General features: G+C 32.9%; 1 long non-coding RNA gene across 5 annotated transcripts; it reads right to left on the bottom strand.

Moving 5' to 3' along the window:
• Positions 1-262: 262 nt before the first annotated feature.
• On the bottom strand, positions 263-4176 carry LOC141689395 (uncharacterized). Of its 5 annotated transcripts, XR_012562368.1 has the most exons (6): positions 3764-4176; positions 2670-2748; positions 2464-2512; positions 1974-2019; positions 871-952; positions 263-583 (listed from the first exon to the last, which is right to left on the bottom strand). It is a non-coding gene; the product is annotated as an uncharacterized LOC141689395 (long non-coding RNA). The 5 variants fall into 5 exon arrangements; XR_012562366.1 differs by lacking the exon at positions 2670-2748; XR_012562369.1 differs by lacking the exons at positions 2464-2512; positions 2670-2748 and having other exon boundaries at positions 3764-4174.
• Positions 4177-8042: the final 3866 nt, after the last annotated feature.

The raw sequence follows: 8042 nt of genomic DNA on the forward strand, positions 1-8042 counted from the left end.
AACCTTGCTATGCACAAAATTCTGCAACCTAAGCATGTCCTGCATATAATTTCGCTCATAGTACGGAATTAAAAAGCATGCCCTACGTATAATTTCGCTCATAATATGAAATTATTAATTCTTAAACCTAACTATTAACTTTGGGCCCAATTACTTAACTACATTATTAATTTTTTGTCCTCGTCAACGCTACATGTAGAATTGTTATACTCCTGTGAAATACTTGCTCCGTGATTATTAAACTTGATATTTGCAAAAAGTGTTCACTCTTATACTAGCTTTTTCTCACGTATTAAATTTTTAATGCAGACCATACACCTTTATTATAGACCTAATAGGTTTATAATTAAAGTCATAGGAACACCTTATACAAGTCTGGGAGAAAGAATTCTCTTTGCCGTACCCTTTGAATGATTTAATTTTCCCTCTTGCTCTTATAAAATCCTATTATTCATCTTAACTCCTCAAAATCGGAGAACTGGTCACTTTTCGTGCGGCCTTTGTACACTATCACAAGTTGCCTCAATATTTTCTACACCTTCGCTACCTCTGCTAAAGTGATCTATACAAGCTTGTATAAAACCTAGGTAACATGTAAAAGATTCATTTGAGAAATTACAAAATAAACATAAATTATCAACAAATTGCGATGTTCCAGAAAATTACACATTAATCGGTGCTCACATTATAGGTAATTGACAATCAAAGTAGTTTAGAAATAGAGCCCAAGGCAATTAAATTAAATTAAAAAAAAATAACTGATTAAATCGTAATGCGAGGAACATATGCTCAAAGCCTGAGGTCATTACATTACAGAGAGGTGAGAAAATGCGGCATGCATCATATAATATTATCTAATTCTGGCATTACCTATTTATATCATCGCCAGAAAACATCAGTCCACTGCATGCGGTTGTCGAATTAAATGGGCAATATAAAAGGTAAAATTCACCTAATACAAAAAAGATTTATGAAATTAGAACTGGGTCAACTTGGCTGCATGATTATAAAGTTCTATATAAATATAAACATATAGATCTACTAAAAAGTCATAATTAAAATATGATGCTTCCATTACTTCATCAATATTCACACCCTCACTTCGATATCGCTTAAAGATAATAACCGATTAAAGCTAACTGATTTTCAAAAAATAATCCTTGCAAGAGCTTGGGAATTATGACTTTACCAAATGGTGGTCAACACTAATAACACGATTGAACTCTGTAGAAATCTCGATCAATCAAGAAATACGATAAAACACCACATCTATCAATTACACGAAGTCAAAATCTGATGTAATAGAATGAAGGATATAAAACCGAAAATCAAATTATTATTTCAACCGTAGAGTCTTGCCTTACAATACAACTTTGCTATTTCATGTTTAATAAATAAGTACATCGACTGATTTCTATTTTTTTTTATCATAGCATGTTATTATTTTCATACTCAAACCATTAACAATGTTCATAATTTTAAAAAATACCTGCTCTAAAGTTTTAAATCTATAAGGAGTGTAACTTAGACCGGTAGTGTCCTTACAGAGTTAGGATAGCCTGACAGATAGTGCCATTGTGTAGTATTTTGGGATAAGAATCACACATTTCTATTGTGTGGAATTTATACATCAAAACCTAAAATTTTGAGTTTCATGATAATAGATAATATGATATTTAAGTAAAAACCTAAAAATTATAGGGAAGTGAGATTTTACGCCAAAACAAAGTATGAAACAAACCGTAAATGTAGTCATATACAAAATTATTAAAGCCTCTAAAGCTTTCTCATATAGAAAATGGTAAAACATCACTGCATATTTAGGACTATGATAGTATACGATAAAATTTTATGAGCACTCATGGATAGAATTAAAAAAATTCCATATTTAAAATTAAACAGATAAAGACACTACAATTCATTTGATATGAACAATTAATCATTACAAAATTTGACATCAAATGCGAATTTACTTGGATTGGAAGGTAATAGAGCCCGTCTTCTTGTTGCATGTAACTCCTGGAAAACCATGTTATTAGTACTATTTACTACTTAGTACGCAGTTCATCTGCGCTCCCATTTTTCATAGTCAATGGATCTACCTTAGCGGAAGAGTTAGGTTATCTTTAAGATGACATGATGCCCAAATCTCAAGGCATGCATTGTATAAGTTATGTTCAAATTTTAGTTATCATAATCAGCACATGTATAAATTCTCTTTATCACCTCAAATATGATCAAAAATTAATCTTAAGATTCAAGGCTACTTTGATGTTTGAGTTTGGTATCAATGTATCCGGCTCTTCCAAATTCTAGCTCAGCAGTATTCTTGGCAGCATTGACCCAGGTTGCACATATATCTCCGGCTTTTCAACGTGGCAACTTAAATAAATTTTGAGTATTTTTACATGAAAAGTTAATGAAGTCATTGTAAAACTAACAGAGGCGAAACTTTCTACGTACCCTGGAATACTAATTGAAATAACACGGGGGCCCCACTACTAAACGAAGGCTGCAAAAATAATACAATAACATAAAAAATAAGATGCTTACAAAAATCATATCTTACAAACTGAGTAATGGAACAACAACAAAATAATAAAATAATAAAAAAATTATAATTTATCCACAACCATGAATACATGGAAATGAACATTGTCAAAACGTACATTTTAATGCAATGCAACAATGCATTAGGAGGGGCTACGCTAAGCAGTGCTTTGGATACTCCGCCGACTATTAAGCATCCTAAATTACAGAATATTAGGTATAGATTTCAGAATATTTGGTATTAAATTACGTGTCATCGGTAGCTAGCTGTTAGCTATAATTAATTTTAGAAAATGGACAAGGCTTCTTTAAAAAAAGGTTGATTCTTTAACAAAGCCCAACCTGAACTTATTCCCTTACTTCCACTTTCTTAAAAATATATAGTAAAACCAAGATACATTAATAGCTTCTGGAGTAGGGATAATAAAAGGTTATAAATAATGGTGATATTAATATGTTAATGGTAAAAAAATCTGCAACTTACAACTCCATTTTATGTGTTTCAATTTGAACACCAAGTGCATAACTTGTATATACAAGAAAGAATGACAATCCAAGTAAAAGTGAAATACATAAAACTAGACTCAGGTATTGACAAGGTGTAGTCTTTTAGTTAGCCACGTTCATTAATAATTCTCAGGAAACTGTCTCTTCGTACCATCTAAAAAAGTTAGAAGAAATCCCACTTCTTATTATTTTCATTGTTTGTGTATCAGATGTAAGTTCATATGACCTTGAATTTTAATTTTGACCAAAGTCTGACCATATAATATAGAGGATATACACATAAACAAAATTTTAAAATCAATTTGGTCCGATAAAATCAGCTCAGTCCTGTTTTTGAGCTCAATGTTCCACAAAAAGACCAACTCAATATACTTACTACATACTTAAATTATCGTAGTCTATCTGCATAATCCTTTGGCAACATTACTGGTTTGACTATAAGAGAAATTATATCAGAACTTGAGTAAGAGATGGTCCAGATGACACAAAGCACAAATGATATCCTTAGTTCTCTACTCAACGTTTCAGGCCATCAAATTCCCAAAACTTGCAATAAGGGAATACACCCCCACAAGGGCACCTAAATTGACTATTAAACTATAACTTACTTGGGGGCTTCTGTATTATCTATCATTATCTAAGTGATGGACTGTGCAAGATAACATATTTGTACAGAGAATAGATAGAAAAGGTGACATCACATTACCTGGTAGACGGGCACAACTGAGATGGTCAGACATACCAGGGCGAATGGACGACCCCGGTGGTTACTCTTCTAATCCCTAAAACCGATCACAAAAAAAAAAAAGAAATCTGGCTAAAAGAACACGGGTACAATTGGATCAATGAATCGCCTGAATAAAACATTATTTAATAAATCTAAATTTATTGATGCCAATTATACGTCTTGTAGTCTCGAAAACACTTGTTTTTTTTCCGTATTTTGGACCAGTCTTTCTGTGTGAATTCCCCAGGCCTCCCTCCACTGTAAGCAAGAGTGGTAGTACTGTTATAGATCATCATATATTTTTTCTTGTGTTGTCAATTTTTCATACATTATATTATTCAACTTATCAAATCCTTATCACTCATTTTGGATTTTATTTTCAACTTGCCTGTTCTCCTCATATATTCTACATTTATGTTCCTCTTTGTGGTGTGCAATGTAGTCTCCATTTTATACCCTTCATTTGTCATACACGTAGTCTTTACATTTTTTGAATATTTTAACAATTTAGTTTTTTTTTTTAAAAAAAAATTATTGTTCAAATCTGAAATTCTGATGATTGTTTATTGCTTTTTCCATTTAAAATTTTACTATTTATCAAATCTTTGCAGTTTGGTTCCGAAAACAGATTTAAAATATTTTGAACAGAGAAATGATGACTAGCTGATTATCTACACTATATTATAATTAACAAAATATTAAAATTTTGATAGTCGGTCGGTACTTGCTGAATTTACTTAATTACCCTTATTTTATTATTCTAATTCTAATTGGTAGGTAGATCAATTCTATTCTAATTGAAATTAAAGTTAACTTACTCTAACAATTTAAATTCTATTTTATATCGAACTCTATATCATTATAAGAGTATCATTATAATTGATATTAAAGTCAATTTCTTTTACCAATTTATATTCTTATCCATATTGAGTTTTACATTATTTTAATTGATATTTCGGGCCAAAATAAATTTAAGCAAACTAAATATAATTAGTTGAATTTTGTTGATATTATGTGTCTCGGGATAAGATAAAATAATAAATACTACTGATCCGGCTAAAAAAAATTATACTATTGAACTAGGGTAAACAAATTAATATAAATTATTAATCCATGATAAAAAAGTTTATTACACAATTGATCCAAACTAACACAAAATTAAAATATAAAATCAAAATATAATTTTACCAACAAGAACAAAATCATATATACTAATTATTTGGGTTAAAACAAAATTATCTTTTTGATCCAGACTTAAAAAAATAATTAGTTCAATTTAGTCGGAGTAATGGGCATCAGAACAAAATAAAATATTGTAAATCACTGACCCGTGATAAACAAATTTATAATAATTATGGTCTTGATAATGCCCTTGCAATGATCAGTGATGTAACAATGCCTACAAGGCTTGAAAGTATAAGTATCCCTCACCAGAGTCTTGGCTATTGCCATGGTATAAACCCTAGTTCGTGATTCGTTCCAGTTTTCAATATGTTTACATTTGTACTCTTCTTTTTGTTATTATTTTCTTTACAAATCTTTAACAATCGTTATTATGGCTGGAATACAAGAAATGGAAGCAAGTTTCGCTAGATTTAAATTAGATGACGAGGAGGAAGGAGGTTTATTGTACGAGGAGAATGCAGAGGATCTGTCAGAGATTGACATTCGTTGGTGCTTGGTAGGACGCTTCTTAACGAAGTCACCCATCGATTTTCAAGCCATGCAACATAAAATGGCTGCACTTTAGAGATCGAGGAAAAGGGTGTATGTGAAGGAGGTGGATCGAAATAGATATGTATTCCAGTTGTATCATGAGGTTGATATTACTAGAGTCATAGAAGGCAGTCCTTGGATCTTTGGTAGGTTTCATTTGATCTTTGAACGCATGAAAGAAGGAGGCGACCCCCGTACACTGAAAATAAATAGGCTGGACATGCGGGTTCAACTCCACGGCATGAACGCAGGTTTTATGTCTCAAAGGGTAGTAACGGATGTGGGCAACTACATTGGGAAGTTTGTTGAATCAGATGAGAATAATTTTGTGGGGGTTTGGCGAGAATATCTTAGAGTTAAGGTTACTAATGATTTAAAGAAACCATTGAAAAGGAGAATGAAGCTTCGTAAAAATCAAACCAACTAGTGTTGGGTGAACTTTAGATATGAATGAATACCTATCTTATGTTTTATTTATGGGATGATTGGCCAGGAGGAGAAGTTTTGTGATAAGATTTTCGAGAGCCCAACAAAAGAGATTGAGAGGCCCTATGGAGCATGGATGAAGGCAAAACCAAGGAGGCGTATTCATACCATGGGTGCTAAATGGTTGAGACAAGGGGGTAGAAATCCGGTGGCTTTTCCGGAAGAACAGTCAGGAGAAGGAGGAAAAGTGGTTACCATGAAAGACGCAGTTAGGGATGACAATCGGGTCAGATCGGGTCGGATATTGCAAAATCCATATCCAAACCCGAAAATTTTATCCATACCTGAACCCGACCCGAACCCGAAAAATACCCGAAAATGAATACCCGAACCCGATCCATCGGATTTCGGATTGGATTCGGGTATACCCGAAACCCGATTTTTTTTAAATTGAATATTCGTACCCGAAACCCGAACCCGAAATCTGAAAAGTTGTACAATTATTGATATTGCAAGTGCTTGGGATCGAATACGCGACTTGTAGAGAAAGAGTTTTAATGTGTCATTTTCAACCACTACACCACATCATTAATTATGTTATTATATGTATAACTAATATTTAAAAAATCAACTCAATTGATACCCAGTTTTTTAGATTTATTACTAAAAGATATTTTGTTAACCTTATAAATTTTATCACCCTTTTAAATGATTGAATAATTATATTTAATTAAACTTTATAGTTAGTTAATTTTTAACATAAATATAAAAATATATGTTCTAAAAATTATATAATAATATGTATAATATAAATTATTAAAAAATATATATATATATTATAATGTGTAATATATAAAACTATAATATTATATATATGTAATTTTTATATATATATATATATATAATAATTCGAGTTTTTTCGGATTTCGGGTTCGGATAGAGTTTCAGATTTCGGATCGGGTTTCGGATCGGTATACCTAATATTCAAATCCAAATCCAAAAAATTTCGGGTTTAAAAATTAAATCCATATCCAAAAAATCAGTTTTGGTAAATTCAAAATTTTGGATTTCGGATTGGGTATCAGTCGGATCGGATAATTTTGCCATCCCTAGACGCAGTCAATGACCCTAATCCCGTAAATTTTGGTAACAAAATGGATATAACAGGATTTTCACAACAGACAGGGGTGGCGGAAAATTACGGAAAAAGGGTATTATTGGAGATAATTTATCTCTAATAAATGCAGACAATAACGATGACAGAATAACGGGGGGAAGCATAAATTTGAATAAGGATATTGGGCTGCAAATATTGGACCCAAAATGTAGAAGAATAGAGGAGCCCAAGAATAGTGGGCCATCTGCAGATATTATTACGGAAATTTCAGACACGGACATGACATAGGAAGAAAGACTTACCAACTTGGGTTCAAAAAACGTGAAACTGGCGGGCTCTGCACAGCAGACCCGCCAATCATTATGAAAATACTCAGTTAGAATTGCCGAGGTGTGGGCATGCCTCGGAATATTCAGTTCCTAATAGATGTGGTTCGTCAAGAAAAGCCCTTGTTTATATTTTTGTGTGAAACTATAGCTAAACAGTCAAGAATGAAGTGGGTTCAGCTGAAGCTGCGTTATCAAGGCATGTTTGTAGTTGAGTCGATACGAAGAAATGAGGGACTAGCCATGCTTTAGAAGGAGAAAGAGCAAGCTGAGTTATTAGGGTTCTCACAAAACCACATTGACGTTCAGGTTAATATGGAGAATGGTGTCCACTGACGTCTCACGAGATTATATGGGGAACCTAATAGATCTTTGCGTCGAAGAACTTGGGACCTTCGAAATCTTGCGAGAGACTCCAACCTTCCTTGGTGTGTTATTGGTGATGTAAATAACGTGGCTGAAGTCAGTGACAAGATTGGGGGATCACAATATCCAAGCTCTCTCATAGAAAGGTTTAATGAAGCTCTAATGGATGCAGGTCTTACAAATATGGAGCTCGTGGGTCACCAATTTACTTGGGAAAGGGGACGAGACACTGAGGTGTGGATGGAGGTACGGTTGGACAGAGCCTTAGTTAGTTTAGCATGGTTGAACATGTTCCCTATGGCTAAAC

Source organism: Apium graveolens, chromosome 10 (genome assembly GCF_009905375.1).
Source record: "Apium graveolens cultivar Ventura chromosome 10, ASM990537v1, whole genome shotgun sequence".
Lineage (NCBI taxonomy): Eukaryota > Viridiplantae > Streptophyta > Magnoliopsida > Apiales > Apiaceae > Apium > Apium graveolens.